This window comes from Podarcis gaigeae (genome assembly GCF_964106915.1).
Source record: "Podarcis gaigeae genome assembly, chromosome: 14".
Taxonomy (NCBI): Eukaryota; Metazoa; Chordata; class Lepidosauria; order Squamata; family Lacertidae; genus Podarcis; species Podarcis gaigeae.
In genome coordinates, this window is record NC_139690.1 from 32116235 (window position 1) to 32134672 (window position 18438).

The window sequence follows — 18438 nt, forward strand, 5'->3', positions numbered from 1 at the left end:
CAAGACGAAGGCCTCGCAAGACGAAAAACCCGCTAGACGAAAGGGTTTTCCGTTTTGGAGGCGCTTCGCAAAATGAATTTCCCTATGGGCTTGCTTCGCAAGAAGAAAGCCCATAGGGAAATCTCCGGGGACCTCTTTTAAATGCTAGCGGTGGGGAGCAAAGCCTTTCCCCCCCCTCCGGCCTTCAGAAGAGGTCCAGGAAGGCCGGCGGGGGCCGAAAGGCTTTGCTCCCCACCGCCAGCATTTTAAAAGCAGTCCGGGATAGCAGGGAAGCGCTTCCCGCTATACCGGATGGCTTTTGAAGGCAGGCGGAGGGGGGGGAGCAAAGACTTTCGCCCCCCGCCCGCCTTTAGAAGAGGTCCAGGACCTCTTCTGAAGGCCGGTGGGGGGCGAAAGTCTTTGTCCCCCCTGCCTGCCTTCCCGGGGGCTTTTAAATCGCCCCGGGACAGCGGATAATTCCTCCACTGTCCCGGGGCGATTTTAAAATGCTGGCGGGCAGCAGCGCTGCCGCCCGCCAGCATTTTAAGATCACCCCAGACAGCGGAGAAGTCCTCCGCTGTTCCGGGGTTTTTAAAATGCTGGTGGGCGGCAGCGAAGGCTTCGCGGGCAGCAGCGCTGCCGCCCGCCAGCATTTTAAAATCGCCCCGGGAGCGGAGAAGTCTCCGCTGTCTGGGGTGATTTTAAAATGCTGGCGGGCGGCAGCGCTGCTGCCCGCGAAGCCTTCGCTGCCGCCCACCAGCATTTAAAAAACCCCGGGACAGCGGAGGACTTCTCCGCTGTCTGGGGTGATCTTAAAATGCTGGCGGGCGGCAGCGCTGCTGCCCGCCAGCATTTTAAAATCACCCCGGGAAGTCTCCGCTGTCCCAGGGGCTTTTAAAATGCTGGGGGACGGCAGCAAAGGCTTCGCTGCCGCCCGCCAGCATTTTAAGACCGCCCCGGGACAGCAGAGAAGTCTCCGCTGTCCTGGGAAGGCAGGGGGGGGGGAGCAAAGACTTTCGCCCCCCACCGGCCTTCAGAAGAGGTCGGGGGACAGACTGTCCCCGGACCTGGTCTGAAGGCGGTTTCCATAGGAACGCATTAATTGATTTTTAATGCATTCCTATGGAAAACCGTGCTTCGCAAGACGAAAAACTCGCAAGACGAAAAGACTTGCGGAACGAATTAATTTCGTCTTGCGAGGCACCACTGTACTTTGGAGCAGAATATTTGATTTTGGCCTTTCACTTTCTGTTCTCAAGTTGGCATCTTCCATAGGCTTTACTAAGTATAAAGGAGTATAGGATAGCTACTAACTTTCTTAGCAAAACTGCTGATGCTATGTGTGTATATGTATCTACCTATCTGTTTTATCATGTTGTGTAGCACTTTGAGACTTTTTTTTTAAATTTAAGCAAACTATAAAGGTGGTATCCCATGAAATGCTTCCACTAGTGTAAGGACTTCTGGCTTTGTGGTGGAACGTCTCCTTCCTTTGCCTACCTGTGTCCTAAATCTGTTCTGGATTTCCCCCCAACCTTCTGGAGCATATTTGAGAAGGGAGAGAGGAAGCTCCAATGCACAAGAGGAAATCCTTGCAGTAGTAGAAGCACTTCAGTGAATACCACACCTCCCTAAGGGATTTCTAAAAATATATGTGTGTGTGGAGTGTGTGATGGGGGGTGGAAACCCCACACATAAGTTTGGGAAAGGCAGGACCATGGCAGAAAGTCCGAAGTTACATTCTCCTCTCATTTCACTGGAAAATATTGTGAGTGTGACTTAAACTTAGCTATATACTGTTATGACTCGGGGAGGGGGGCAAAGCTGTATTTCTAAACTGCTATAACCCACCCTTGGACCTTGTAGTGAAGGGAAGATAAGAAATCATGTTATATTGAAGAAGAATAATGGTGATTATAAATAAAAAAAATTGTCCAGTAGCACCTTAAAAGGTAAAGGTAAAGGACCCCTGACAGTTAAATCCAGTTGCGAACGACTCTGCGGTTGCGGCGCTCATCTCGCTGTACTGGCTGAGGGAGCCGACATTTGTCCGCAGACAGTTTTTCTGGGTCATGTGGCTAGCATGACTAAGCCGCTTCTGGCGAAACCAGAGCAGTGCACGGAAACGCTGTTTACCTACCTGCCGGAGCGGTACCTGTTTATCTACTTGCACTTTGACGTACCCAGAACAAACTTAGTTGGTCTCTAAGGTGCTACTGGACAATTTTTTGATTTATTTCGACTGCATCAGACCAACACGGCCACCTACCTGAACAGTGATTATGTTGCTGTTTGGTCCAACAGGTCAGCCTGTACACAGTAATAATAATAATAATTAATAATAATGTATTATTTGTACCCCGCCCATCTGGCTGGGTTTCCCCAGCCACTCTGGGCGGCTTCCACAGAGATCAAAAATACATTAAAATTTCACACATTAAAAACTTCCCTGAACAGGGCTGCCTTAAGATGTCTTCTGAATGTCAGGTAGTTGTTTATCACTTTGACATCTGATAGGGCATTCCACAGGGCGGGCGCCACTACCGAGAAGGCCCTCTGCCTGGTTCCCTGTAGCTTTGCTTCTCGCAATGAGGGAACTGCCAGTAGAAAATGGCACATCATGGCAAACATTCTGAAGCTGTGTTTATAGTTAAAAAAAATTAAAAAGCACCAAATTTCTCCAGAGCCTTCAAGGCATCTTGAAAGAGTGACAGCAAAACAGGAATTTAACTTTGTTTAATTTTTTTTGTTTAAACAGATTTTGACACTTAAGATCATGTAAGTTCATTTAAACATGAATACACTGTTCTATTTGGAAAATTAAGAAATACAATTACATAGTGTTGTGAGTTTGGTTGGGGTGGGGATGGAAGGATGTATGCCCGAGTCCCTTCCAGTTCCTGGATCCAACAGGGATTCAATTGCTGCAATAGCTAGACATGTTTCTTTGTAATGGTCCCCTAAGTATGAATTGTTAAGGTAACAAAGGAAGTGGCTGTGTGCCAGAGGACAAATGACTGTGCCCCCTCCCTCAACTGTCTGGTAGTTAGAAATACAAAAAGCCAGAGTCAGGTGTGTTAGCTGAGGCAGCTGAGAGACAGAGCCATGCCTGATTTCATCTGGAATACAAGGCTATGGCTATGGGAGAAGCAAGACCTTCCTGCTTTTGGGGTGCTAATGCTATAAGCCCCTCTATCATATGCTCAGGGTGTGTGAAAATAAATCATATACCATAAATACACCACAGTCTCTGCTACCCCGCATTTTGAGAAAATCAAACCCTGGGTAAGTGCCTGGAACCCCTGCAATCTCGCACTGCTATGAGATTGGGGTGGCATGCAACAATAATGTTTCTAAATGGTTCCTATAGCGGCTTAGTAACTTAGTTCATTTGTATATTGTGTGTACTGGGAACACACATTACTTTATTGTAAAATAAAGTTCTTCTTGAGACTGGCTTAACTTAGTACAGGTAATTAATTTACTCAAGTGAAATTGTGCTGTGCATCTAAACTGAAGCAGTTAAAGCAGTCTAGCCAGTAACTTAAATGACACAACAGGGTGTTTGGAATTGGCAGTGAAGGTGCAGAGGCAGGAGTAGACTGGTGATGAGCTGCAACTTGCCCCAACTCTCTCAAAGAGTTATTTATTAATATGCATTATTACTAGAAAAACTGGAACAATGACAGCAGTGTTCTGAAGTCCTGCAGATTGTATGTGGATGCAAAATATGTCTTGTAGAATAGAATCAAAGGATGGAACCAAATCATCCTCTTTCTCTTTCCCCAAGGAAGATCTCTTTCCTTGTTATAACATTTGCAGATTAATTCAATTTTTTACCGAGCAGAGTTAATTCTTAACATTTGTATTTATTCTTTGTATACAGTTAACCAATGTGTATTTGTATCAACCTTGCAAATAAATTCACAGCTGTTGCTAACTTGCTCGTCTGCACACTGCTACGTTAGTCATTTGTGGCACGTTGACAGTCTTGAGGAAACAACTCTTATCCAGTTTATGAAAAATGTTTAATCACCTGGGGGTGACTGTATCCAGCAAGTGGATACAGTGGTACCTCGGGTTACATACGCTTCAGGTTACAGACTCCGCTAACCCAGAAATATTACCTCGGGTTAAGAACTTTGCTTCAGGATGAGAACAGAAATCGTGCTCTGGCGGCAGCAGGACGCCCCATTGGCTAAAGTGGTGCTTCAGGTTAAGAACAGTTTCAGGTTAAGAACGGACCTCCGGAACGAATTAAGTACTTAACCTGAGGTACCACTGTATTTACAACCTCACATGCACACATGTAAATGAGGCTTGCATCCTGCAAGTAGAGCATATCTTGGGTCTGGTTCAGAAACTCCAGCTGGTGCAGAATGCTGCAGCCAGATTGCTGATGGGAGCTTCTGGTCAAAAAATGTGACACAGCTGCACTGGCTGCTCATCTACTACTGAACCAGGTTCAAGGTTCTTGTATTGATTTACAAAGCCTTGAACAACCAGGGTCAAGGATATCCCAGAGATAACCTGAACCCTTATATTCCAACCTGATCACTGAGATCATTTGCAGGAGTGTCTTTGTTCATTCCCCAAGTTGGTGAGGTTCCACAGACAACAATGAGAGATCACCAGTCCTGTCCTATGGAACATTCTGCCAATAGAGATTCAGCAGCCCCCTTCTGTGCCAGTCTTTAAAAGCATGCTGAAAACTTTTATTCTGCCAGGCCTATGCAGACAATTAAGAATACATCCCCCACAATGGTCTGTTGAGGTTTGTTTTTAATTTATTTTTGCTTTCAACTTGTTTTTAACTTTTTATGATGTTTGGTTTTTTGTGGTATATGAATATTTTTTTCCTAAATAATTATTACATATGTTTTATTGGCTGCTACTGGAAGTCTAGTTACTCCCTCCCAAATCAAGCTTGAAAAGCAATGACATTCCACCCCATGTACTAACACAACACCCTGTACAGTGCTACTCTATACAGTATACAGTTTGACTTGCTCTGTTATGAGGTAAATTGTAAAGTGTAATTAAAAAAACCCATCCTGTTTAAGTCATATGGTGCTCATGATTATTATTACTGTTGTTACTAATTATCCTCCCTTCACACTAAGGTGCTGGGTGGGTTACACAGTTTAAAATACAGCATTTAAAACAGTTTTAAAGCCTTCTAATTACTGTACAATAAATCTCCTGCAATCACAAAACATAGGGTGACTCCAGGGATCAAATGCATTGTGCAACTGTGATAGAATACATCTCATTGTTTTTAAGTTGGAAATTAAATTCATTCCCTCCCCCCTTTTTAAAAAATAAACAACCTAGTTTTAAAGGAAACCTGAATTTATTGCAAACATACAATTTCTTAAACTGAATTACGGTATTTTATCAAACACATTGTGTCAGAAGCTGCCTTTCTATGTGAGAGAATATATTACATCAAACTTAGAAGCTTTAAGTGTTATAAAGTCTGTTGTGTATTGCGTATTTATTATGGTAACAACATTGATGTCCATGAAGATTTTAGATAAGCAGATGATTAGAAAGGACCGTGAACAGTAAGACCCTTGCACAAGGTTGATTGTAAATGTGCTCCAAGGACAGAGGCTGGTTGTGAATGTCCTTCATCATGACTTCCTGAATGTTCATTTGAGACCATTAATCAGCATCTTAATAATCTTTATAGAAGGGAGATGGAGCAAGATTCAGATCCAGCGCTTTACTGCTGTGTAGCAGGCTACCATGCAGTACTTTTACTCTTTATTGACCATAAGGCCAGGAGGCATGGAAGCTGGTGGGGAAATTGTGTCTTTCTGTGAGCTTGCAGCAGGTCCTGGGAGTTATGAGCTGCTATGCAGTCTGTGTGTTTCAACCAAATTCATGCTACAACACTCCCTATCCATGTGCGTAAGAAACTGAATATACAGTAAATGGTTCAGAGCAGATCTGACCTGGAAGCAGAGGTGGCTTCAATGTGTTCCCAGCCCCTGTGCAAATTTTGTGACAGCAAAAGTGATGACAACATCTTAAGCCAGCTGGGTTTCTTCATAAAATCTTACTCACCATGCAAAGGGCCATAATAATTTTTGGGCTGTATCTTCCTCCTCCTGCTGCTTAATACTTAGCACAAATAGCATGTTAGCCACTGTTAATGTGATAAATTTAACACATTGTGTAGGACCATTGTGCTGTGAAGCATAAAATGTTGATTTTAATACAATCCTGTCAATTTTTGTAAATGCTTTTCCTATAAAACAGCCTTCACCAGCCTGGTGCCCTCCAGATGTTTTGGATTGCCAATGGTTGTGCTGGCCAATGGTGGTGGGAGTTGTTGACAAAAACATCTAGCGGGTATAAGTTTTGCAATGGTTGCTGTTAAGTTCTTCTTACTGCTATATAGTTTTTTGTGCTGTCTCACCATGTAAACTGAAATGAAGACTCTTCCATAATGGAGATAGCAAGTAGAGAGTTGTGAAATATATGCATGATATAAAAGGCTGTATAGATATATATGTGGGTTAACTTGCTTCTTTTCTAGAAAGTGACTGTTCCAGGACCTAACGGTCTACATACTCTAATCAATGCACGTGTAGAAAAGAAAATATTTAAACTTCAGAATAATATACTGTGATTATTGGATCAACAGAATTACAGTGAAAATATTTATCTAATGAATTGGCCTCTTTGAAGTTTTTCTCTGCCCTCTATTTTTTGTCAGCAAGAGATCCAGGTCTGTAAACAAACTCATTTGGAATTAATGTGGTAATCGATTAATTGGTGCAGTTAACCAGTTAAAAGTTCGATTGCCATCTTAAAATAGAACACAAATTGGAGTCATGCCTCTAGAGATTATTCTATATCTCATTTGCAACACAGTTCTTTGTGTTCTGCCTCTGCCCCCTCCCCATTTTCTTGCTACTCCGTAGGAGTCCTTGGAGTAGTTAGCAAGTGGGATCTGGGCAAAGTCATGAAAGAAATTTTGCAGAGCAGTTTTCCTTCCTTTCCTTCAGGGACTTATTCAATGGCAAAAGAGAAAGGAGCAGCCCTAGGTATATTATGTGGGGTGTAGCTCATGTAAAATAGGGGCTTGCTAATACATTTGCAACTCAGTGAAGTATCTACACTGAAAAAGGTTGGTTTAAGTGTCATCTTGTAGTTATATGAGCATTGAAGGACAGCCATGACAGCAGTTACAGTGCATAAAAATAAAACTAATTTGTAGGTAAGGTCTGCATGTCAGTTAAGGGCATGAGCACCTCTGAGATTCCTGATCTAGTTCTAGGATCTGGGAAGGAATTTTTCCAGATCCATAGACTGTTATGAGTGATGTTATGAGTGATGGCTGGAGTTCCTAGTTTCTTCACAGCAAAGCAAATATAACACAAGGGTAGCCAACGTGGTACTCTCCAATTTTTCCCCAACTACATATCCTGTTTTTCCTGGCTGATGGAGCTGAGGGGAGTTTTAGTCCAATAACATCTATAGCAGGCATGTCCAATAGGTAGATTACTGGACGTCTGCGGTAGTTCACAGGTAGATCATTGGCTCCCCCCAAAGAAGCTGAACTGTGGCTCCCCTAAAAAAAGCTCAGCATTTTGCCTCCTCCCTGAAAAAACTCAACAACTTTGACCCGAACCCCCCAAAAGGGGGTAGATCACTGCCAGTTTTTAACTCTGTGAGTAGATCACAGTCTCTTGGGAGTTGGCCACCCCTCATCTATAGGATACCATGTTGACTATCCCTTATGTAAAGCGTTGCTTTGCTGTTCTCAAAAGTGTACAACTGGGCTTCAGACAGAGACAACTTTTTTGGGGGAGTATGTAGGGATCGACTCCTCACAGGCCCTCATAGATGATGGCACTTAAAGGACCTCAGAGGTTACGGGCACAAAGCAGTCTGAAATACAGCACCCCAAGTTATTGCCTGTGCACAGAATAGTGTTTGAATCATATGCTGTCTTGGGCTACCTTACAGTTTGTCCTGAGGGTGGGCTGAGTAGTTGGCCTGTCAGCCACTATGCTTCTGCTGCTTTACGCCGAAGTCTACAGAAGCTGTATGTAATAAAACTGTGACCTTTTACAACCCAGCTCTGTTTTTGTTGTCTTCCTTTCTACCCCTGCTTGCCACTGCTGCAAACTCAACCTTTGATCTCAGACACTAGTGTTCTCCTGCAAGTACCCTCTGCACTCTGCATCAATTGTGGATGCATAAACCAACTCTGTCTATAGTATCACTAAAGAGGAACAAGCAGCTTCTTGACATTTGTAAAAAGTTTTGTCGGTTTTCAGTGTATAAACACAATTACAGAAATTCCCTCCCCATGCCAACTTGACCCCTGCAGGACAGATCAGTCCATTAAGTTTTGCCCCAGTCCAGTTTGTGATTCCAGTGGATGCTATTCTTCAGGATTATCATTTGACTATTTTATCAGAGGATAGCAAATTTCAGTAAAGTCATCTGCATCTCTTGTATTGTTCAATGTGTGCAGTCTCTTTGTTAATTTTTTCTGATAAAGCAATTACCCTTACACTCTGTTTCCAGCAAGGTGTTTGCAAATATTCCATTCCTTTCTAGTTCTGTACTACTATTATGTGTGCTGCCACCAGAAGAAAAATGGTTACTGTAATTCTTTTTAATAGAGGTCAAGCTGCTCTTCTCTTAAAATGGTTAGCAGCCCCAAATTTGGGGTACTTTCCACATGTTGACCTGCAGTGTGGTTTATTTCCATAAATGGACTCTGCCAGAAAGGCTGTACGTAATCACACAACCCAACATGTGGAATGTTGTACCTATCCTGTTGCAGCCTCTCCAGCAGAGGTGGGAGTATTTTTTTTATATATAGCTACATGCCATCGATGTAGTGATTTAAGAAGAAGAGTTTGGATTTGATATCCCGCCTTTCACTCCCTTTAAGGAGTCTCAAAGTGGCTAACATTCTCCTTTCCCTTCCTCCCCCACAACAAACACTCTGTGAGGTGAGTGGGGCTGAGAGACTTCAAAGAAGTGTGACTGGCCCAAGGTCACCCAGCAGCTGCATGTGGAGGAGCGGAGACGCGAACCCGGTTCCCCAGATTAGGAGTCTACCGCTCTTAGCCACTACACCACACTGGCTCTCTAAATGTTTAAATGTTTCTTAGCCCACAAATTATTCCAGTCCACCTCCTTAATTTTGATACCTGTGTCAGATTTCCATTGTTGTTATAAAGAATTGCATCGTCTAATTGTTAACTCATTATTTTTTCTATAAAGCATAGATAGAAGGTGGGGTTTTTTTGCATGTCTGTTTGTGTGTAAAATTAAATTTTCAAATGGTGTCAGAGGTCTTGTGGAATGTGCATTAATTTCTGAATTTGATATAAAGTGCATTATTTGATGAACACATAGCCAGTTTACATTCTGCATTCCAAATTTTTGGAAACAAGCTGCTTATGCACCATAAGGCCACTGATACTTTGAGGTTGAGGTACTTAGTCACTAAAAGTGACTAAGAGAAGCTGGTTTTGATCAGAAAGTTCAATGCTGTTGGGATTTTGTGGAATTTAAGAAGTAGGAGGGGGGGTTGAGCAATAGCTTTCAGTGTGCTGTAACCATTGAATCCACAGGGTAATTTCTAACTCTTTTTGATAGTATTAAGCCAACTGGAGAATGATTGGAATTAAGGAATTTTTGTATCTTGATAACTCAAAGCATAAACAGGCCGTTAACTCGCCCCTACCTCCCGGCCTTGGATTAGTCTTCCTTATTGTATTAAATAATTCAGACACTAGACAAGGAAGTCAGTGCACTGTCATACCAGGTCCCCTTCACAGGACGACAAATTATTTGAACTGAGCTGCTCATTTTTATTTTGTCAGCAATTCCTTCTCCAAGTGCATTATGGCAATGGATTTGCACTTGCCATGATCTGGGAGAGATTGCGATAAAGAGTGCTCAGCTCCCACTCTTCTCTACTTGGAAAGGATTGTGAGATCCACCTTAAAGCAAGTGCAATGGATTTTGTCAGGTGGGTGGGCATTATATTCTTGACAGGTGGATTCTTCTACCCAGATGTTAAAGTTAGCCTGGGAGTGGGGACAGATAAAATTTCCCCACTTGTTTAAGTTATTTCCAGCAATCCTCCTCTGGTGGGAGATTCAACATTTGCACAGTTACATTTTCAGGCTCTTCAGTATTCTGAAAGGTAGTAGCTCATGGTGTTTGTGTCCAGCATTTTTATGCTGTAACTGTATTGCCGTAGCTGGTGATGGAGTGTAGCCTTTAAATATGTATATTTACTGGATACAAGCTTAAGAATAGATAGGATCTCCTTAGCCCATGTTCAGTGTTCTAACTAAATTCTCAGGACTGCATTCAGATTGGGATGGGGATAGAATAAGCATGGATTGTATGCCATCATAAGCTCTTTGGAGGAAAGGCAAGGTACAAATATGACCAAAAAGAAAGATGGGAAAATGCCATCGACTGGAAAAGATCTTCTGTAGCTTTTCTGATCAATAATGGTGTTGGATTTATAGCTGTCACTTTTCTTCCTGATGAATTATGCTGGTTTAGCATTCATTTCAGAGTGTACTGTATAAAGAAGGACCATAACTCTGTGGCAGAACATCTGTGTTGCATGCAGAGTGCCCCAAGTTCAACCTTTGGCATTTCCAGGTAAGGTTGCAAGAGATGGTTGTCTGAAATCCCAGAAAGCTGCTGTCAGCCAGACTCAATATAAGGCAGCTTTCTATGTTCCTATAGTTTTGACCTGTTATTTTGGTGAGCAGACTAGATTTCTGTCTTCAGTTGATGTTTTCAGTTGCTACATTTGGGGTGAATTCCAGCGGAATTCAGTACTTTTCAATATTTTACAGCCAAAATTAGTCTTACTAGTCTTTAAGAGGCCACAAATGTATTTCAGGATAAACTTTCTTAGGCAGTAAGCCATTTGGTAATATGAAAGAAGTAGTCATCTGTAAGCATTTACTAGACTTGAAGGTGCCATGAAACAATTAAGATGAACATATATGGTCATCCAAAGCTGTCTTGTTTTGAGTCAGACCTTTCATCTGTGTAGGTCAGTATGTCTTCAGTGGATCTCCAGATTTCAGACAGCTGCTTTTCACAGCCCTGCCTGCAGATACCTTCTGGTCTTTGCTCTCCAACTTCACAAAACTTCACAAAATACAACGTGTCATTTAAGTGGGGCAAGCACTCCCTAGGACAAAGATCTCAATTCACATACAGACCACAACCATCTATCCAACAAGAAACAATTGATAGACACACTGAACCAAGCTTATATCGAAAAGGGTACCGGTCAAGTGATCTTATATATAATGATAGCACTAGCAGCAATGCAGTGCCCCCATACATAACCTACCCCAATAACATTCCTGTACGTAGGGAGAGACAAGGGCGACAAGAAAAAATTCTCTGTAGGGATGATATCTTTAACCCCTCACCGCTCCCAAAACCCTATGGCAGGAACTTCCATCCAAGATGGAATAAGTCTTCACCTAGGGAAGGGAAATTGACATTTAACCATTCCCATAAGAACCCACCATAAAAAAACTATGCATCCTCAAGACCAAATGCTGGTGATATAGCCAGCCATACTGGAGCTGGTGGTACAGAGAGACCACCTGAGAGCTCTCATTTCTGACTTAGTAGACCTCAGAAAGATCTTAATATCCTCACCTGGAATTTGGCATGGTGGGACAACAAGAAAGGAGATAAAGATTTAACTATGTTCCTGCAGAATGGGGGACTGATCACCTTTACCTCACTGGATCTGGCTGGGGAAATTAGTGTTGTGGAGTTGGATCTCCTTTATGAATATTTCTTGCCACTACAGTTTAATGCAGTGGCAGGAGGCCCATTTTTCTGTATTAACACTTACCTCCCACCAGCACACACCCCTAGTTACAAAGAGTAGGTTTGTATTCAGTGACCAGTTGTGAAAGCAAACAGCCAAGTACAGTAGTTCACTATAATTCACCTTTGCAAGATGTAAAATTATGGTTCGGAGACAGCAACTCTGTCCAAGACCTTGCACTGAAGTCATATCAAAGATGGGAATTAGAACCAAGCAGGAGCTATTGGGGAGATGCAGCTGCATTTACCTGGCCGCCTGGCACCAGCATCACTGCACATGAGTTGGAGGAGCAAGATGGTGAGAAGGTTAGTGCAGAGCAGGCACCTTAGCAGAGCCAATTGAGCACTCCTGCCAATGTATTATACAGTGGTTCCGCTTCTTCCTCCTGGGCCGTGTCCAGAAAGTGGTGTTGGGGGATGAGTGTTCAGACCCCTGGGCTCTCACTTGTGGGGTACCTCAGGGTTCCATCATCTCCCCCATGCTTTTTAACATCTACATGAAGCCACTGGGAGAGATCATCAGGGTGTTTGGGCTGGGTATTCATCAGTATTCGGATGATAACCATCTCTACCTCCTTTGGAACCAGTGAAGGCGGTGAAGGTACTGTATGAGTGAGAGCCTGGAGGTGGTTGGAGGATAGATGGCAGCTAACGGGTTGAGGCTGAATCTTGACAAGACAGAAGTACTGTTTTGGGGGGACAGGAGGTGGGTGGGTGTGGAGGATTCCCTGGTCCTGAATGGGGTAACTGTGCCCCTGAAGGACCAGGTGTGCAGCCTGGGAGTCATTTTGGACTCACAACTGTCCGTGGAGGTGCAGGTCAATTCTGTGTCCAGGGCAGCTGTCTACCAGCTCCATCTGATACACAGGCTGAGGCCCTATCTGCCCGCGGACTGTCTCGCAGGAGTAGTGCATGCTCTGGCTATCTCCCACTTGGACTACTGCATTGCACTCTACGTGGGGCAACCTTTGAAGGTGACCTGGAAACTACAGCTAATCCAGAATGCGGCAGCTAGACTGGTGACTGGGAGCGGTCACCAAGACCACATAACACCAGTCTTGAAAGACCTACATTGGCTCCCAGTACGTTTCTGAGCACAATTCAAAGTGTTGGTGTTGACCTTTAAACCTCTATTAAAAGGCCTTGGCCCAGTGTACCTGAAGGAGCGTCTCCACCCCCATTGTCCAACCCGGACACTGGGGTACAGTGCTGAGGGCCTTCTGGCCGTTCCCTCACTACAAGAAGCGAAGTTACAGGGAACGAGGCAGAGGCCCTTCTCAGTATTGGTACCCATCCTGTGGAACACCCTCCCATCAGATGTCAAAGAGATAAACAACTACCTGATGTTTAGAAGATATCTGAATGCAGCCCTGTTTATGGAAGTTTTTAATGACTAATGTTTTAATGTATTTTTAATCTTTGTTGGAAGCCTCCCAGAGTCGCTGGGGAAACCCAGCCAGATGGGTGTGGTATAAATAATAAATTATTACGATTATGATTATGATTATTAACCAAGATAATCAAGAGTCTGGAAACTAAGCCTTGAAGGAGCTGGGCATGCTTAGCCTGGAAAAGAGGAGATATGATCGCCATCTTCAAATATCTTAAGGGCTGTCACATGGAAGAGGGAGCATGCTTGTTTTCTCCTGCTCTGGAGGGTAGGACTCAAACCATTGGTTCAAGCTGCAAGAAAGGAGATTCTAGTTAAACATTTGGAAAAAACTTTCTGGCAGTAAGAGCTGTTCAGCAGTGGAACAAATTCCCACGAGAGGTGGTGGACTCTTCTTCCTTGGAGGGTTTTAAGCAGAGGTTGGATGGCCATCTGTCATGGATGCTTTCGCTGAGATTCCTTCATTGCAGGGAGTTGGACTAGAGGACCCTTGGGGTCACTTCCAACTCTAAGATTCTTTGATTCTATGATTCTTGTCAGGAGGGCTTATGTAATAAGAGCTATAGCAGTGATGATTATGGGAGGTGCAGTGACTGTAATGGACTGTAATGTATGAAAGAGGTTGGTAGATTGTTGGTAGCGTTGACAGCAGTGCTTAGAGATCACCAATTGCCGCCTGTGCTACAGTGTTATTGGCATTATCTCTGGGCAAAAGAGAGCACACAGAGTGCCTCTCAATTGTTGCATGCTAAGGCTGCCAGCCAACGTAATACAGTACTGTATTTCTTTCGTCTGATTTTGAAAATTTAAGCACATGTTGCAAAACCTCATTAAGGGTGGCTTTTTGAGGAGCTCAAAGGAAGGCTCTCAGTCCTTCTTCTTCTTCTTCTTCTTCTTCTTCTTCTTCTTCTTCTACTACTACTACTACTACTAAATTTTTATTTACCGGTATATCCCGCTCTCCCCAGCCGAAGCCTATCTCAGGGCGGCTATAATCAAATGTTAAGCAAAAGCTTTCAGTTATACTTTGAACAAGGAGTGGGAGGTTCTTGCTGTGGATGTTTATGGGCAAAGATTCATATCACCCAGGTGAGAACCTGGGTGAGGAGGACAGAGGGGGGTGAAAGGTGTTAAATTGCTCAAAGGCCACTGAATGAGACAGTCTGTTGTCACAAAGTAGGGCCTGGGGTGTTCTTTTTGCAAGAAACAGAGGGAAAGTGAGTGGGCTGTCAAAGGTAAAAAATGAGGTGGGAAGTGCTGCTAAGACCCATGGTAGTTTAAAGTCCTTATTTTTACTAGTGTTTTTTTTATAAAAAACCCCTCTTATCCTGTTTATTAAAGAAATCAATGAGAGCAGACTAAATTTCATAAAATGAATATTTCCTTTTGTTGTCTTTATGCCCAAACTTTACTAGTTTAATTTTTTTGCCAGCATAATTGTCTATACTTTATTATGCCATGCTTCTAACAATAGATGGTTCAAGTTCTTCCAGCATTTTGCAACTGTAAATGCACCCCTACAAAGAATAATATTAAGATTTACCTTATCTCTGGGATGTCAACATTTTGCTCACTATTTTTTTTAAAAAATCCATCTGTGTTTCCTTTTACCATAAGACTATATTGTTTTCTTTTTATTTGTATTGCTTTGTTCCACTGTGAATAAAATAAATAAGATGAAAAGCCATCTTTTAATGTTTCCTTCATCATCAATAGTAGAGAAATAATATGGAGTGTTCTGTTATTTCCTAAAACAGTAGTCTTCAGCTTTTCAGACCTGCGATCCACCTTTAACCCAAACATGCATTTGGGGAACCCATTTCTTACCATATGTTTATATGGTGGTAGTGCTGCTGTTATTATCCACCTTAGATCAGGCCTTTGACCTGGTAATGGATCCTGACCTATCAGGTGTAGACCAGTGTGCTAATACATTGGAACTAAAATAAGTTCAAGTCCATCCATCAGTCCTGTGGAAGATCCAGGTTTAAAAGACAGAATAATGTTTATTTCAGTTATTGTGAATCAATTGATTAAATTGATTGATGCTTGTAGACTTAGATACAACTTAAGCTGCACTGAGGGGAGAGTCATTGAAAGTTCATCTTCATTAATAGTTTATATTTGTGTACTTTTAGTGTTTGAGTTTGAAGATACAGCATCTTGGTTATAACCATATGAATGAAAGTCATGTATGAATGAATGAATGAATGAGGGAGGGAGCGAGGGAGCGAGCTGCATCTAACTTAATTGCTCCAAAGCACCTTGAACAAAGTTCTAACTGCAAATGACAAAATTAGGAACTGCAAATGAAAGAATACAACAAATAAGTTGTTTTGTCTAGAGGCAGGACTAGGTGGGGTTGAGGCAGACTGTAAATGCATCTCTAATGTATCATAGGGTGTGTGTGCTTAAAGCAGCCATATACTTAAGCACTCACCTGGTAGCCATTGGTGGCAAGGAATCTCATCTGATAGGTGAGAGGGAGGCAGCAGTTTGGTCCCAGTGTGAAGCACATTTCGTGTTCTCCATAATAAAGTTAGGGGAGAATGGAATTGATTATAAAAAATAGTTATTTCAGTGTGATGGGTTTGTGGGTTTGTTTGTTTGTTTGTTTGTTTGTTCATTTAGATACTTACCATGATTTCCTTTTTAAAAAAATAATAGCTTGCAACAGTTATATATACACAATATAAACACATAATAATTAAGATTGCATTGGTGTTCCAAGGTTTTTGGCAGACCTTGGCTCCTTTTTTTGTTAATAGATGTACAATTTCTCACAGCCGAATTCTGTGGTACTAGTACTATATTCAGAAAGTTCAGTTTTCTACCATTGTTACTGCCAAGAGAGCACCACATAGTGCTCCATGTAGTGGAGAGAAATGTATTTTGAGATAGGGAGACAGGCCACAGAAAATACAATGTGTGCTTTGGCTGATCTGATTACAATTATAATTTTGTATAACTTTTTGTCAGTCCCTCTTTTTTTCTTAAAATTGAATTCAGACTTTTAATTCCAATTTCACTTTACAGTAGGACTAATTTTCCCAGAATGGTCAACAAGGACAATATCATTTAATGCAGAAAATTACCCAGTAACCATGTTGTTTTGCTCACAAAAGGTTGTTAAAAGTAACCAAGTGATTTCCTTCCCTCTTCCAATATACACTTATGAATCAAGTGAGGATTCTTATCCAGGTTAGCAATTATGAGGCGGTGTCTTAATTCTGGATTAATTATTGTGGGATATAATTTCCAGTTGTGTTGGAAGGGTGATTGGCAAAGCATCTCATTTTGTCTCAGCCCTATTGAACCACCACCCTAGCATGCTGACTTGTATCCAAAGAATCTGCATTGGCAGGATCCAGAACTGGTTGGAGCAGCTCTGCTTCTGCCTCTGGATGAGTTTCAGTAAAATAGATGCAGGTATTAAAGCCATGATGTAGGTCACAAGCCTTTCCTGTATTCTGTATAGTACATAAAACAATGTTACTTCATGCTCACTGCCTCCCTCACAAGAAAATGTTTTTACAGGAAAACTGTGTTGCTTTCGAATAAGGTGATTCCAAAGCACCTTGAGTGAATGTAGTGTGAGGTGAAAGCTTCCTTTCCAGGGAATTTGATAGCTATGGATTCTTCCCTTTATTGGCACCAAGTTCTGCTTGCTTTTCCCAGCAACCAAGCTAGATCATACTAGAATCCGATGTCTCTTACATTTTGACGCAATGCAAAACAGCATTTCCTTTTTTCACAAGCATTGCATCATTGTAGCTGTTACTACTTTATCCAGGCTCATGAGGCAATTTCAGCACCCATAGTTCATGCAGCTCATCAAAATGTGGGATAAAGGGGAGGAAATTTGTTTTGTTTTAAGCAAGTAACAATAGTAAATATTTAGCTCATGTTTTATCTGCAGAGTGTAATTACATCTGATATATAGTTTAACAACATTGTTACATTGCTTAATAGACAGAATAGTTTCTTTTTATCAGTTTCTCTGTTCCACAGTTTCATGGATTTACTAATTTTGGCTTGGGTTGGAGTCCTATTTTTTCAGCACCAAAACAAATCCCTATTTAGGGTGGTAAAAATGGAATTTACCCCTAACTCTTCAGTCTTGGAACTGAGTCTACAAGTTGGCCTCATTGCTGAAAGGTCAGCCTGAGTTTGTACTGTTCTCTCCTCTTTCTCCCCAAACCCTGCTTGTGTTACATCTTGACTGATTAATAGCTCTGGAGAACTCAGAAGCTTCCCACACCTTTGTGGCATTTTGGGTGAGCTCCCATTGCCCAGTCCCTGCTCCTGCCAACCTAGCAGTTCGAAAGCACATCAAAATGCAAGTAGATAAATAGGTACCGCTCTGGCGGGAAGGTAAATGGAGTTTCCGTGTGCTGCTCTGGTTTCACCAGAAGCTGCTTAGTCATGCTGGCCACAGGACCCGGAAGCTGTACGCCGGCTCCCTCGGCCAATAAAGCGAGATGAGCATTGCAACCCCAGAGTCGGTCACAATTGGACCTAATGGTCAGGGGTCCCTTTAACTTTAATAAAGGTATTACTCAACTTTTAGGAGCGTTTTTCTTATGGACCAATGCAGCTGCATTTGCTAGATCTATCTTATCTATCTATCTATCTATCTATCTATCTATCTATCTATCTATCTATCATCTATCTACTGTATTAGCAGTTGTAAGACACATACATGATCATTAACTCAGACTGGAACCTTCATTGCTTACATTCACACATTATAAAAACTATGTTTGTGGGGGGGGGATCCACTCTGATTGTGCATACATTAAAGAGATTAGATTATTTTTATAAGAAAGTATTATATATTAAGTAAGCATAGAAACATGCTTTTGTGGGCATTCAGAATTTCATTCCTGCTTGGAGGTGGGGTTTGTTGGTATTTTTTATGTGTGAAGTAAATACCACTTTTTGGTGTACTAATTAGTTTGACCTCATTCAGCCCTTTGCTTTAATTTACCGAGTTTTCCTGTCATTCAAACTCTGTTTATTTCTCTGAGCCTTGCAGTAAAAATCCGTTGCACAGCTGCTGATTTGTTAGGTTGCACTCCTTCTCTCTTAAGAATGTCCTTTTTGGCTGCAATCCTATATCTTTTCCTTGGAATGATCCCTATCAGATACAGCTGAACTTCCAAGTAAACATGTATAGGATTGTACAGCAAATGCACTGCTTC

At 42.2% G+C, this 18438-nt stretch overlaps 1 protein-coding gene across 7 annotated transcripts in view; it reads left to right on the forward strand.

Moving 5' to 3' along the window:
• Positions 1 to 18438, forward strand: part of USP7 (ubiquitin specific peptidase 7) — an 81825-nt gene that overhangs the window by 18091 nt on the left and 45296 nt on the right. The window lies entirely within an intron of this gene.